Raw genomic sequence first — 15,622 nt, forward strand, 5'->3', positions numbered from 1 at the left:
ATCTAGTTGAGTTGGTCTATGGATTTGATATTACTTTCCATTTAGTTTATAGGACATAAAATTTCAATTCAATCTCTATAATAAGGTCTTTCTCTCTCTCTTTTTCTTGAAAAAATAACTATATAAATTGAGTTGTTGTGAATTTGAGGAGCACAATGACATAACGAGAACACGTATATGGAGAAAATATAATATAATAATAATATAAAATAAACTAAATAAATATTAAAATAATTATAATATAATATATACATATATAAAATAAATAAATAACAAAAAGTAAATAAAATAACAAAGAATGATTTTTTCTCCACTCTCCAATCTTTTTGGATTAATTGTATTTTTCAAAACCCACCAAATGCCACTATTTATAGACAATTTGGCAAGTAGGAAATGGATTAAATGGACACTAGTGTGTAATCTTGAGACACATGGACAACATATGGGGTAATGGATAAGTGTCACATGGCCAATAGACACTAATAATGAGCATCTACATTACACCTAATTTAACATATTTATAATACTTTCCCTTAGATGTCCATTATATATGAAATATGCCTCGTTAAAACCTTAATAGGAAAAAACATACTGGGAAAAAAATCTTATTGAAAAAAAATAGTAAATATTTTATATAATCTGATACTTTTGAAAAGTATATTTACTCCCTCTCATGGAAACATCACTTGAGATCTTTGAGTCGTCGAATTCTAATGTTGCACCAGTTTTTCAAAGGTTGCGATAGGTAATGCCTTTGTAAATAAGTCTGCTAGGTTATCTTTCGAACAAATTTGTTGTACAGTGATGTCGTCATTTTCTTCAAGATCACGAGTGTAGAAAAGCTTCGGTGAAATATGTTTTGTTCTATCTCCTTTAATATATCATCATTTGATTTGGGATATGCATGTTGTTTTGTCTTCATATAACATTGTTGGAAGACTTTTACTAGAAGACATTGATCTTAGTCATACACATTCTCGACTAGCCTCGTGAATTGCAAGAATTTCAGCATGATTTGAGGAAGTGTTGTTATGGTCTATTTCATCGATCACCATGATATAGCAATTCCTCCACATGTGAACAGATAATCTATTTGAGATCTAGTTTTGTTTGCATTAGACAAATATCTAGAATTTGCATAACCAACTAGATCGAAATTTGATTTATTTGAATAAAACAAACTCATATTTATCGTTCTTTGGAGATAACGGAGTATATGCTTAACTCCATTCCAATGTCTTTTTGTTGGAGAAAAACTATATTTTGCTAATAAATTTATTGAAAATGCAATATCTGGTCTTGTATTATTAGTAAGTTACATAAGTGCACTAATTGTACTAAGATGTGGTACTTCAGGACCAAGAAGTTCTTCATCATCGTCTCGAGGTTGAAATATATCTTTCTTCACATCTAATGAATAAATTTCCATTTGAATGTTCAATGGATGTGTTTTGACCATATAAAATCTTTTTAAAAAATTTCTTGTATAAGTTGACTGATGAAAAAAATATCTCATTTGCTAAATGCTCAATTTGCAAACCAAGGTAATTTTTTTTCCTGAGATCTTTCATCTCAAATTCTTTTTTAAGATATTCTATTACGTTTGGAAGCTCTTCAGGAGTTCCAATTATATTTAAGTCGTCAACATATACAAAGAGCAAATCCTGGCTGTGATTTCCATATAAAATCACACGGACATGTTGGATTATTTTGATATTATTCTTTCAACAAATATCCACTTAGGCGATTGTACCACATTCGTCCTAATTGTTTCAATCCATATAATGACCTCTATAACTTTATTGAATACAATTCCCGAGAATTTTATTTATATGTTTTAAGTACCTTAAATTCTTCTGGGATTCTTATATATATATCATTATCAAGAGATTCATGTAAATATATTGTGACTACATCCATAAGATGCATATCCAAACTTTCATACACAGTCAGACTAATTAAATATCTTAGTGTAGTTGCATCCACCACTGGAGAATATGTCTCCTTATAATCAATACCAGGTCTTTGTGTAAAACCTTGTGCAACTAGTCTTGCTTTATTTGATATATCTTGTGACCTCATTATTTTTATTTCTTTTCCTCATAAATACCCATTTGTATCCCATAGGTTTGACACATTCCGCTGTTCAAACTACTCGTCCAAAAACCCTACATTTTGAAAGTGAGTTTAATTCTACATCGATTGCTTCTTTCCACTGAAGCCAATCCTTTATATGTCGATATTCTTCAAAAAAATTTGATTCAGAATCTTCATTTTCAGATATAATATCAAGAGCAACATTATATGCAAAAATGTTGTCAATAACTATATGAGTTCGGTTCCATCTTTTTCCTATCATGACATAGTTTATTGAAATCTCATTATTATCTTTATGTATTTCACCTTCCTCATTAGTCATGTCATGAATTTCTTCATGGGTATTCACATCCTTTACCAATTTTTCTTGACTATTAATTATTTTTCTTTTTTGATCATTTTTATCTTTGGAACCCATTGGTCTACCACGCTTCTGACATGTTTTAAACTCATCAGTGACAACTTGTTGTGTTGGGATATCAATTTTTGATGGAATAATTGCAGCTGGTATATGTGACTTAGTTATTTTCTTTGCATCTATGAATGCATCTAATGAAGGAAATCTGACATGAGGATTTTCATGAGCAGCAGAATGATTGTTTCAAATTCCATTAGAAATTGAACAACAACAATTACAGTACACAAATGAAAACTAACTGGTCATGCACAAAACGAAATTACAGCATGCTTTACATGATAATCAAGAGAAAGATAATACATACCTTTAAAGACTCATCTTCAAACTCCCTTGATCACGAACGCTCATTCAATCTCCAAGACTGCAACACGCGAACGCTCGAACACAGCGCATGATCAATCAGCATCCACCACACGAACACCGCAAACTCAATGAACAAACTCTAAAACCTCGATTTAGTCGAGTTGAGTAAGACACCACCATAATGACTACCTTAGTATTCTTAATGTGAGAATCCAGGAGTGTGGGCTCTGTGTGGACTTGGTTAGAGGAAGAGACCGGAGGAATAACATGTTGGATTTTATGTCCTAAAACTCGAAGTTTGTAAATTAATAAACATATTCTGTTTTGTTTTTCGATAAAGTTGTTATTGAAATAGTAATCTTGAATCCAATAAACCAAGGTCCTAAGGCTATTTAATGTAGTTTGAATTTTATGTAGTGACATAAAGGTAGATCAAGTTCAAATATATAGCCAAAATGGTCTATAGTATATGAATAAGATTGGGCGCCTTATTCTGGGGACACTATGGATGCGGCCCACTTTGTAGTTAGTATAAATGATGTGATCCTGAATCGTTCATATAGAGATATATGAGTGGGGGCATCCTATGCAATAAGTTTGCATAAGACTGAACCATGAAATAGTCACTTTTTACGTTCTAAATGTCGTTTTATGAATAAAACTGACTATTTCGTTAATTGGTGACCTAGGTAACTTAATCTTAATCCTGAGCTAACTATGAACTCCTGTTTACTCGGAATTATCCTTAGATCTGCATAGGTGAGGGTAGCTCATCATCGCTGACCCAATAAACCTCCCATTTCAGTGGTAAGATCAGGTGGATAGTTGGGAACATAGGGTGCAAGAAGAAATTCACTCATACCCGTTATAGGGATAGTAGATAGGTTGTTCCCTTTAGTACTGAATCCAGGTCTTGAACAAAGGGCCCCACCCTCTCCTTGGCCCAAGAGGGATTCGGTTTATAGGTTGGACCTTAAACAAATTATTCATTAGAGGATCAGTGGAACTTAAGGAACAAGATGTAGTCTTTTTGTTAAACGGTTTTTATGACCCAACCGAGATTACGAACAATCTGTGAAGGATTAGCTTACTAATCATGGTTATATCAGATGGATACAAATATATCTATAGTGAGGGGAGTGCAACTACGGGACTATCGTGGAATAACCCATTAGTTAACGAATGTTGATTAGCTTCGTCTAAAGAGTTTAGCTAGCCAATCTCGGATCGTTGAAGCCCATGATCTATAGGTCCATTAGGTTCCCTACTAGCTCATATGGAATAAACTTAGAACAGTATGATAGAATGATTTGAATTGTTCGAATTAGGTGAAGAGAGAGAAACCAACAAGTATATGTGATATAGTAGTCGGGTTTTCAGTTTAGAGATACAACTTTAATATTTAAATGTGATTTAAATATCAAGAATATGAATATTTTCATATTCGGAAGCTCGAAAATATTGGAAATGGTCAAAGATGTAAAAAGTTAAAAAGTTGACTTTTTGACTTTGAGAAGTCATACTTTGACCGACCTTATATTCAAATTTGATTTGAATTTCGAGAAAATGAATGCGGATTCATGCTCGGGAGGTCAAAATTAGTCAACACGAAAAAAATCATAAAAAGTCAAAATGTTGACTTTTGGTCAAAGTTTGACTTTGACCAAATGACAAATTTTCCCTTCGACTATAGTTAGTGGAAAAATTCATACTTTTGTTGGATAATTCTACTAACAAAATAGTGGGCTAGGTGTTGGCTTATAGTGGAGACATTAAGCCCACTAAGATAGTGGATTATAGGTATTGAGTTTTTATGGATTTGGTTCATGCAATTGTTGCATAGTTTTTTCTATAAATTGGGCTTTCAATTTGGATGAAAAAACTTTTGCCATTTTGCCAAAAGAGTTTTCTAAATTTGGGCTGGAAAATTCTCTTTTCTTTGAGTGAAAAAAAACCCAAACCCAAATTTATTCTTATTTTCCATCTCTTTTCTCTCTGTCAATTTTCTTCATCCATCGGGTCCCACAACCCGGTTCTGAGTCCAGAGGATAGTAGGTCAACTCTAGTGGTGGTCCAAAAGAGTTCGGGTCGAGATTCAGCGAGGAAGAGCGGTTTTCGGGAGCTACAAAGGTAAGCTAATTAATGTTTATTTTTCCTTTAAATTAAAAGCAATTAGAGTGTAATTAAATCCTAAGTATGAGTTCCATCATAACAATTGTGTAAACGATTAAGCAAGTAGGAGATGACAAAATTCTATCGTATAGACGAATGCCCAATTGTTTAACAAAAGCTCCGCGATCACTTAGCAAATACTCCGCGATCGTTTAGCTAATGGCCAGCTAAGTGAACTATCATGTAGTGTCACTCCACGATCACTTAGTCTCTCTTCAGCTATCGTTTAATGAATCCTATTCACTTGACAACATACCGTGAGTTTCTTTTCGAGAATGGCAACTCTCACAACAACTTCTAAATTTAGAAAAACATTTTTCCTTTTATCTCACGGTTACCATGAAACCACCAATAACCTCCCACTCAATTGGTTATCAGAGAAAAAAAAAATATAATTATCCAATAAATAATATTATTATAAATATATATGATAACTAACTTACCATATTATATTTATAACCTATAGTTTTAATATTTCATCTCATGAAACATATGAACCATAGTTCTTTTTCTATTTCATGGTACTTAATGTAAATCTCATTTACATTAATCATCCACTTGATGTATCTCATACATCACACCGAACATATCATATATAATCGAATTGTCTCTTGTCAATTTGAACATTTCAAATCAACACCAAGAACTGATTCTCAACTTGAATCCATTGTATCAAGGGGACCTTATAAACCTGTAGCTTGAAGCTCCAACGATACGTGAATAACTGACTAAACTCTTTAGTCACGGAATCCACCATCCGTTAACAATCGGGCACTCCATTAAAGATGGACAACTGAACTCTCCTTACTACAAATATATTATGTGTCTATATCAACCAATCAACAGTGCGATAACCCTTCACAGATCGCTCGTAAGTACAGTTGGCCAATAACCGTTATGCCCCTATAGTTACATCTAACTCCTTAAGTACCACTGACCCCTCTAATGAACATAAGTCAAAGTCCTACTATGACTAAGTCATCTCTTCCAAAGAGAAGTTGTGGCCACTATGTTAAAGACCCGAAATCAGCCCTTAAGAGAGCAATCTATCTACTCACCCCTGCTTTAAGGAAGGAGTGAATTCCATCTTGTGTAACTGAGTTCCCAGCTCTTAAATCAGACAAATTCCCAAAAAGGTAGGCATGTTGAGTTGCCATTCTGGCCATTCTCACCAATTCTAATCAAAGAACTGCCTTCAAAGGTAGAAGTTTCCAAAACACTCAAGATTGATGTCATGTCACCTATGATCATTTATGTGAGATGTAAGTATCAAGTATCAACATCGTTATATAAAGAGACGAATCATCTTGTGGTTCGATCTTATACAAACTCTTTGTATAGGACACCCCCGCTCGCATGTCTCCACATGAATGGTCAGGATCTACCATCTGTAGTAGTTCACATTACTTGCAAACCTCTACAAAGCGGGCCATATCTGTAATGTCACCAGGATCAGGTATCCTTCCTAATCCTTATACTACAAACCTATTTAGGTTATCACTTAAGGCATGATCCACTTGTATATCTCATATACATGCTTAAGTTTACATACAATAACCATGGAGCTTTGTTTATTGAATATGAGTAAATGCCAAATAAAATAACTCTTATTTTATTCATAACAATGTGTACATATTACAAACTACGAGACTCTGGGAGAACTAGGACACCAATCCCAACATCTGGTAACTTATTTATTTTGAAAATGAATTATCTTCTAAACTTCAAGTTCACATTGATCTATACGGGGATCTAAATGAGATGATAATGATGCATTACATGTAATTTCTTTTTCCAATATCTGAATTCCTCCCCCTAATGTTGAAAAATTTGTCTCATTAAAATGATAATCAGCTAATTGTGCAGTAAATACATCACTTGTCAAGGGGTTTAAAATATTTGATAATTGGTGGGAAATCATATCTAATATATATTTCTAACCTCATTTGAGAACTCATTTTAGTATGTTGTGGTGGAGCAATTGAAAAATATACTGCACATCCAAAAATTCTCAGATGGAAAATATTTGGCTCATGGTCATAAGCTAATTGGAATGACGAGTGCTTATAATAAAATACTGGCCTAATGCGAACAAGTGACGTTGCATGCAAATTGCATGTCCCTATATATAAGTAAGAAGCTTAACTCTCATAGGCAATGGTATAGCAATTAACTGTAAACGTTTTATGAATGATTATGCTAAACCATTTTGTGTATGAACATGAGCTACAGGATGTTCAACAATTCTCATAATTGACACACAATAATTATCAAAAGCTTGGGATGTAAATTCACCAATATTATCAAGACGAATGATCTTAATTGTATAATCAGGAAATTGTACTCTTAACTTAATTATTTGAGCAAATAATCTTGCAAATGCAAGATTTCGACTTGATAATAAGCACATGTGTGACCATCTGCTCGAGGCATCTATAATACCATAAAATATCTAAATGGTCTACTTGATGGGTTAATAGGTCGATATATATCACCATGAATTCGTTCTAAAAATGTAGGTGATTCATTCTCCACTTTAACTGGTGATGATCTAATGATTAATTTTCCTTGAGAGCAAGCATCACATGATAATTCATTAGATTGAAGAATCTTCTAGCTTTTCAATGGATACCCATTTAAATTCTTAATAATTTTTCTCATCATTATAGACCCTGGATGACCTAATCTGTCATGCCAAATTGTAAATATGTCTGGATTTATGAACTTTAGGTTCATTGTTGCATATGTTTCAATTACTCATATATAAGTATAATATAATCCAGAAGATAAAGTAGGCAACTCTTCTAGTATACGTTTTTCATATGAGATAGTAGATATAATATAAAGATACTCCATATTATTCTTTCCATCAATCTCAATATGATAACCATTGCAATGTATATCTTTAAAACTAAGTAGATTTCTCTTTGATTGACTAGAGAACAATGTAGATTTCTCTTTGATTAACCAGAGAACAATGTATTGTCAATTGTAAATTTTGTTCCTCTAGGTAAAATAATATTTTCTTTTCCAAACTACTCAATTAGGTTTGCAGAACCTAATATTATATTGACTTTTGCTTCCAGCATTGTTAGTTTGAAAAAATATATTCTACTTGTAAGTATTGTATGTGTAGTTGCATTGTCTATCAGATATAGATCTTCTTTAATCATTTTTTAGTCATCCAACATATGAAAATGATCCAAGTTTCTTGATTAAAAGAAAATAATTACAATAATAAAAATAACATTTAGAATATACAGAGGTTAACATCTACTAAGAGGAAAAAAAACATGGAGATGAATAAAAAACATCATTATGTCTAGATATTTTCAAAGTTAAAGGAAACACTTGATGTTCCATTAATTCCGATTTCCTCTTCAGGAGAGTCAAAGAAGTCCGCCGCGTCCAAATTTTTCATATGGGATAGGTTAAATATGTCATTATCCTAGTATGCAAAATTTACTTCCACATTTTTCTCTTTTTCCTTTAGGGATTGGAAATTGTAGGAGTTCGTGCTAATAACTATTGTGAATTTGAGAAGCACAACAATGCACAACGAGAACACGGATATGGAGAAAATATAATATAATAATAAAATATAATAAAATGAATATAATATAATATATAAAATGAATAAATAACAAAAAGTAAATAAAATAACAAAGAATGGATTTCTCCATTTTCTCCAATCTTTTTGGATTGATCACCAATATGTGTGTCTTTCAAAACCCATGAAATGACACTATTTATAGGCAATTTGGGAAATAGGAAACGGATTACATGGACACTAATAGTGTGTAATTTTGAGACACGTGAACAACACATGGGATAATGTAAAGGTGATACATGACCAATGGATACTAATAATGAACATCTACATTTCACCTAATTTAACATATTTATAATATGACTTTTTCTTAAAGGCTTTATAAATTGTGTTAAATGTACTTTTCACGAAGTATCATTATTTTTCTTTTCTTTTCTTTTTTTAATACAAGAATGAAAGATTAATAGAAACTTTTTAATCAAGAATACCTGTCTAAATTAAATGAGTTGTGCTCAAGTTGGCTAAGTATCATTATTAATTGAAATAAATCCAATTGAGCCAACCCGAATATAGTTCTAATAGTTCAAATACATATAACGGACCAAGAGATCAACGATTCAAATCTTCTTGTTCCTATGTTGTTAAACTAATTTTTAAAAATTGAATTGAATCGAATTGTAAGAAAAACAATTTTTTTTTCTTCTAAGAATACAAGTAGAGGTATGGGGTTTTGACGTCGTAACCTAGACGAAAATAAATCTTTTTTAAGTTAAAATCATATATTAGTCTATGAAGTTTCAAGCTTATTCTATTTTGGTCATTGAACTTTTAAATTTTAGAATGTTATTTTAAATTTTGAACTTTTAATAAATAGTTGTTTTTGTCATTGCCATTATGTTAATTTTAACAAATTAAATTAATGACGTAGCTTCAAATGTGTATTAATACTTATATTTGTACGAAAATGATTTCAAACCAAATAAGTTAGAGACGAGAATGATTTTAAATGTATAACATATGTATAAATGTTTAATTTTGAAAATAAGTCATTTTGAAAAAAAAAAATGAGGTGTTTGACAAACACTCAAAATAGCTTTTGAAACACCTTCATAATGTACTTTAAATAGATTTTATCAAAAGAGTTTAAAAATAAGAAAAATTCTTATAAATAAAAAAATCCAAAAAATATTTACACTTTATAGAAAAAAATTCTAGAAATGCTTGTACTTTTGGAACTTTTTCCTATAAAATTTAAATATTTTTAAATATTTTTTATATTTAAAAAGAGTCCTTTAAATAATAATAATTTTTTTAGAAAAAAACATTTTTCAAAAAAAAATTTCTAGACCTTAAGATGTAGTAGTTTTATACGGTTTAACTAATAAAAAAAAAATAGTCATATTGCACCAAACATGTTTTCACACTTCAAAAAATGAAAAAAAAAAAAAAAAAAAAACATACATGTGCCTAGTCATTTCATAGGAAAATTTTCGATAACTTTTTAACACTCCAATTTATTTCTTTTGAAATAACATAAATTATGATTTTCTTCTGAGATAACATGAATTATGATTTGTTGTATCGCTATATATAATATAATAAAATAAATTATTTTCTTTCCTTATCGTATCGTGATATTTGTTGAATGAGAAATTTTGGACCAATCACAAGCCACCACGTCGTTTGCTAAATTAACGACGAATTTCTAAATTATTGACTTTGGGTCCAATTAGAAGTTGACATATGTCCCGAATTGAATTGAAGTCAAGTTTCGATGACGTCACGCGGATGAATCAGATGAGATTAAATTGGTCCAATTTGATATTACTATTTGGGCTTAAAGTCCAAACTACAAAAAAAAGTTGAATTTGGCCCAAATTCCAGATCAGGCCAAAACCAACTAATTGGGCCCAAGGGTCAGGCCCATGGACCAACCAAGCCCACGAAGCCCACCTGAGAACTCTATAAATAGAGAAGTTCTCTTCATTTGTAAGGGCAACATTTTTCTACACTTAGAAGACCCAGAGAGAATTCACTAACAAGTAGAGGACTCCTAAGACTCCTGAAGTTGCACTCCTATAAGGCAGAAGACCTTTGAAGATACAAATACTCTTCCAAGACTTCTATTTCAAGTTTCAAAGACTCCTGAAGCTGCACTCCTATAAAGGAGAAGACCTTTGAAGATACAAATACTCTTCCAAGGCTTCTACTTCAAGCTTCTAAGACTCCTGAAGCTACACTCCTATAAGGCAGAAGACCTTTGAAGACACAAATACTCTTCCAAGACTTCTACTTCGAGCTTCCAAGACTCCTGAAGCTACACTCCTATAAGGAAAAAGACTTGAAGGCACAAATACTCTTCCAAGACTTCTACTTCAAGCTTCCAAGACTCCTGAAGCTGCATTCCTATAAGGCAGAAGACCTTTGAAGACACAAATACTCCTTCAAGACCTTTGACTTCAAGCATTCCAAGTACTCCTGAACTGCAATGTCCTATAAGCATAAGACCTTGAAGACACCATTACTCTTCTAAGACTCTACTTCAAGCTCCAAGTACCTGAAACTGCACTTCTATAAAGCAAGAAGAACTTTGAAGACAACAAATAACTCTTTCAAGACTTCTACTTCAAGCTCCAAAGCTCTAAGCTGCACTCCCAGAAGAAGACCTTTGAAATACAAATATCTTCCAATGACTCTACTTTCAAGCTTCCAGACTTCTACTCAAGAACGTTCGATGCTTTTCTTTTCCAAGTCAAGCATATTCACCCAACTGAGAGAGAATTAAAGGATCAAGTGTTAGAGATCGAACCACATCGTATCAAATCAACTCCAACATCAACACCAACTCAAGTTCAACTCCACAAAACACGTTTTTCTGGAAACTCGTGTGAACAAATTGGCACGCCCAGTGGGACCTCTCTACCTCTCATCTCTCTTTCGTCATCCGAGTCAACAAATCTACAAATGGCACCAAAGAAAGTTGCATCCAAAGCTACTATCGCAAGTAACACTTACATAAGCTCTATCATCACAGAGGAAATCTAGGGCCAGCTGATGGAATTTCCTAAAGGCGAGATCGTCATCAGAGAAAATCCCTTGTTTGAAAACTATGCTTCTGTTACTAATCTATCAAAGAAAGAATCACATTTTGATGTAGTGTCTGTCATGATGACTGACGTAACGACTGAGTTGACCATGGCAGAGATGGAGGTAAAGATAAATCTCCTAATGAAGGCTGTAGAGGAGCAAGATCATGAAATCGCTGCTTTAAGAGATCAGATACAGGCTCGAGATACTGCTGAATCAAGTCAATCCTTAGCTACACAAGCCAATGACAAAGGAAAGACTGTCTTGCAGGAAAGTCAGCCACCACAATCCACCTCTGTTGCCTCCCTGTCAATTCAACAGCTCCAGGATATGATCACAAACTCTATAAGAGTTCAGTACAAAGGACCGTTGTAAAGCTCCTTTATGTACTCCAAGCCATACACCAAGAGAATCGACAACCTGAGAATGCCAGCTGGGTATCAACCTCCAAAGTTCCAACAGCTCGATGAAAAGGGCAATCCAAAACAACATGTTGCACACTTCATTGAAACCTGTGAAAATGCAGGAACCAGAGGAGACCAGCTAGTTAGGCAGTTCGTCCGTACCTTGAAAGGAAATGCTTTCGATTGGTATACTGATTTAGAGCCAGAAGTGATCAGTTAGGAACAACTAGAAAGGGAGTTCCTGAACCGCTTCTACAGTACAAGACATATTTTAGCATGATTGAGCTGACAAATACCAAACAGTGGAAGGGAGAGACAGTCATCAATTACATCAACCAATGGAGAGCTTTAAGTCTGAATTGCAAAGATAGACTTACTGAATTATCTGCAGTGGAGATGTGCACTCAAGGCTTGCACTGGGAGCTTCTCTACAACTTACAAGGGATAAAACCTTGTACGTTTGAGGAGTTGGCAACACGCGCTCATGATATGGAGCTGAGCATTGCCAATAGGGGAACTAAAGATTTCCTAGTCTCTGAAGGGAGAAAATATAAAAATGATGCCAAGGGCACTGAAAAGATCATGGGTAGTGCCACAAAAGAATCTATGATCGTTCATGTAACCCCGCTGAAATTTTCCTCCAAAGGAAAACAAACAAAATTTGAAAGAAGGCACAATGAGGGCGAGAAGCGTCGTCCAACTCTTAAAAAACGACAAGACAAGGTTTATCCATTCCCTGACTCTGATGTGGCAGATATGTTGGAGCAACTAATAGAGAAGCAACTTATTCAGCTACCGGAATGCAAGCGGTCGGAACAAGAAGGAAAAATAGATGATCCTAACTACTGCAAGTATCATCGGGTCATTAATCACCCAGTTGAAAGGTGCTTCGTGCTGAAGGAACAAATTATGAAGTTGGCTCGTGAAAAGAAGATTGAGCTAGATTTGGATGAAGTAGCTCAGACAAATCACGCTACAATAGCAGTGACTTCAAATGTTCCAATACTGTCTGTGTCCCATGCTCAAAGACAAAGTCCGATCCAGTTTGGAGAATTCGAGCCTATAGTTGTTCGGTTCCAACAAGAGATTCAAACAGCAAATTCCGAAAACAAAGATGAGCTTGTTGAAGATGACAACGAAGGGTGGATAGAAGTGACTCATCGAAAGAGAAGACAACCAAACTCCATCCAAAAAGAGTCGCGTTCCTATCGAAGCTATAGAAGAAGAAACAAGACTCATAAAAAGAAAGGAAAAAAGATAACATGGAAGCCTAATCCTGCTAAGAAAGAAGACAAAGACTTACCTCGATTCCAATGGCCGACAACTTCGACAGAATTTCTCCTAAGAAGCTTTCTCAATAATCATCCAGAGAAAGTATCAGAAGTTATTGCATGTCACATTGTCGGCATAGTGGAAGTCGACAACAATCATGTGACTGTTGAAAAAGTCAAAGTCTTAGAAGAAATGAAGCAAATAACTTCTGTCTTCGATCGTATTAAGCCTTCAAGTGCTCGATCTTCAGTTTTTCAAAGATTTGAGTATGGCCACGGTAGGAGAAGAAGATCAATGTCCCGACTACTTCTGCTCGAAATTTAGCCTTCAAAAGGCTAAGTATATCCACATCAAAGAAAGGTCTCAGCCTCCAGCATCTGCTTTTGATCGTCTCAAGACAACAAGTGATCAACATAAAGGAAGGATGAAAATCTTGAAGCCAACGTCATTTCATGAAGAAAACAATGACGAAAATATTCACAGTCGTGTCCCTTCACGCATGAAGAGGAAATTTTCTGTTGACATAAGTACAGAAGGTTCCTTGATAGTGAAGCCAAAACTTATCATATTGACGAATCCTACAAATAAAGAGGATAATCAAAACCATGATGAAATAAGAGCTTCTGAAGTTTAAATGAAGAAGCTCCTCATCGCACGAGCCTAAACTGCATGATGCTTCTAGCCCACATGAGCTTAAAATGTGAACGACCCAAAAAAAATTGTATGAACTACATTACGACTTGATCCCTTTCATTATAAAGGGTACGTAGGCAACTTAAAGAAATTTAAGTTCAATCGTGCATAAAAAGAAAAAAAATTCTCTTCAAACTACATTATAACTTGATCCCTATCATTAAGAAGGGTATATAGGTAGCTTGAAAGAAACTTCAAGTTCAGTCTAGTTTAAAAAAAAAACTTGAACTACGTCATGATTCGATCCCTTTCTTTAAAGGTACGAAGGAAAGTTAAAGAAATTTAAGTTTAGTCCATTAGAAGAGGTACCACAATGACCTAAGTATAATACTACAAGATTGATGTTGATCATCCCTGTCAAAGAATGACACTTCAGATTGAAGATGTTCATCCCTATTTGGGGTAACACAATGGGTTGAAGATGTTCATCCCTCGTAAGGAGCCAACATAGTAAATAAAAGGCACACACGTGGAATGCGCTTCACTTCCTCTTTAAAAGTAAACTTATACGCTTCTCCCTCTTCAAGTTTAGAGGCTCCATCAATGCTTCATCTTCATACTCAAAGTCACAAAGTCAAGCCTACTACCAAAGCTTCATGCTTCATCAAACTCAAATGCGAAGAATTTGTCGATGCTTTGTCAAACTCAAGTGCGAAGGTTTCGTCGATGCTTCTCCATATATAAGTTCAAAGGCTTCAGGCTTCGTTGATGCCTCTCCATCTTTAAGTTCAAGATTGGCATGCATGGCCCCACTTCCATCTTCAAGTTAAAGATCGGTGTGCATGACTGCACTCCATCTTCAAGTTCAAGGTCGGTGTGCATGGCTCGGCTCCATCTTCAATGACTCGGTCTACAAAATCATGACGCAGCTTCACTTCATCTCCAAACTAATGACGCGGCTTCGCTTCATCTTCAAGTCGTGGCGTGGCTTCGTTTCATCTCCAAACTGATGATGCGACTTCGCTCCATCTTCAAAGTCGTGGTGCGGTTTCGTTTCCTCTTCAAAATATTGGTACAACTTCACCTCTTCTCCAAAATTTGTGTAGCTTCGCTTCCTCTCAAAAAATGTGGGTGTGGTTCCACTTCATATGTGAGATCAAGTTTGGTTTGTCTAGCTCTACCTCATATGCGAGGACGACTTTAGTCCATCCAACTCCACCTCATATGCGAGGACAACTTCGATCTGTCTGGCTCCGCCTTGTACGCGAGATCAACTCTAGCCAACCTGGCTCCGTTCAAAATCTTGATGGCACATTCTTCTCATCTTCAAGATTTGATGGCATATCCACTTCATCTTCAAATACTCAATGACATATTTCCCTTATCTTCAAATTTTGATCAAGGGGTAACATAACAAGACAAACCTTTCGAGGATCCTCCCAAGAGTGATCGAATGGGAGAGTTGTATGCCTTTGCGAGATCCCTTCCCATGACGATCGGGATACACGAGTGGCGCTACAAGGTAGATCTTTTCGAGATCCTCCCTAGGGCGATCGAATAGGAGAGTTGTAAGCCTTTGCGGGGCCCCTCCCATGACGATCAGGATACACGAGCGGTGCTACAAGGTAGACCTTTCCGAGATCCTCCCTAAGGTGATCGAATGGGAGAGTTGTAAGCCTTTGCGGG

Source organism: Benincasa hispida, chromosome 11 (assembly GCF_009727055.1).
Source record: "Benincasa hispida cultivar B227 chromosome 11, ASM972705v1, whole genome shotgun sequence".
NCBI lineage: Eukaryota > Viridiplantae > Streptophyta > Magnoliopsida > Cucurbitales > Cucurbitaceae > Benincasa > Benincasa hispida.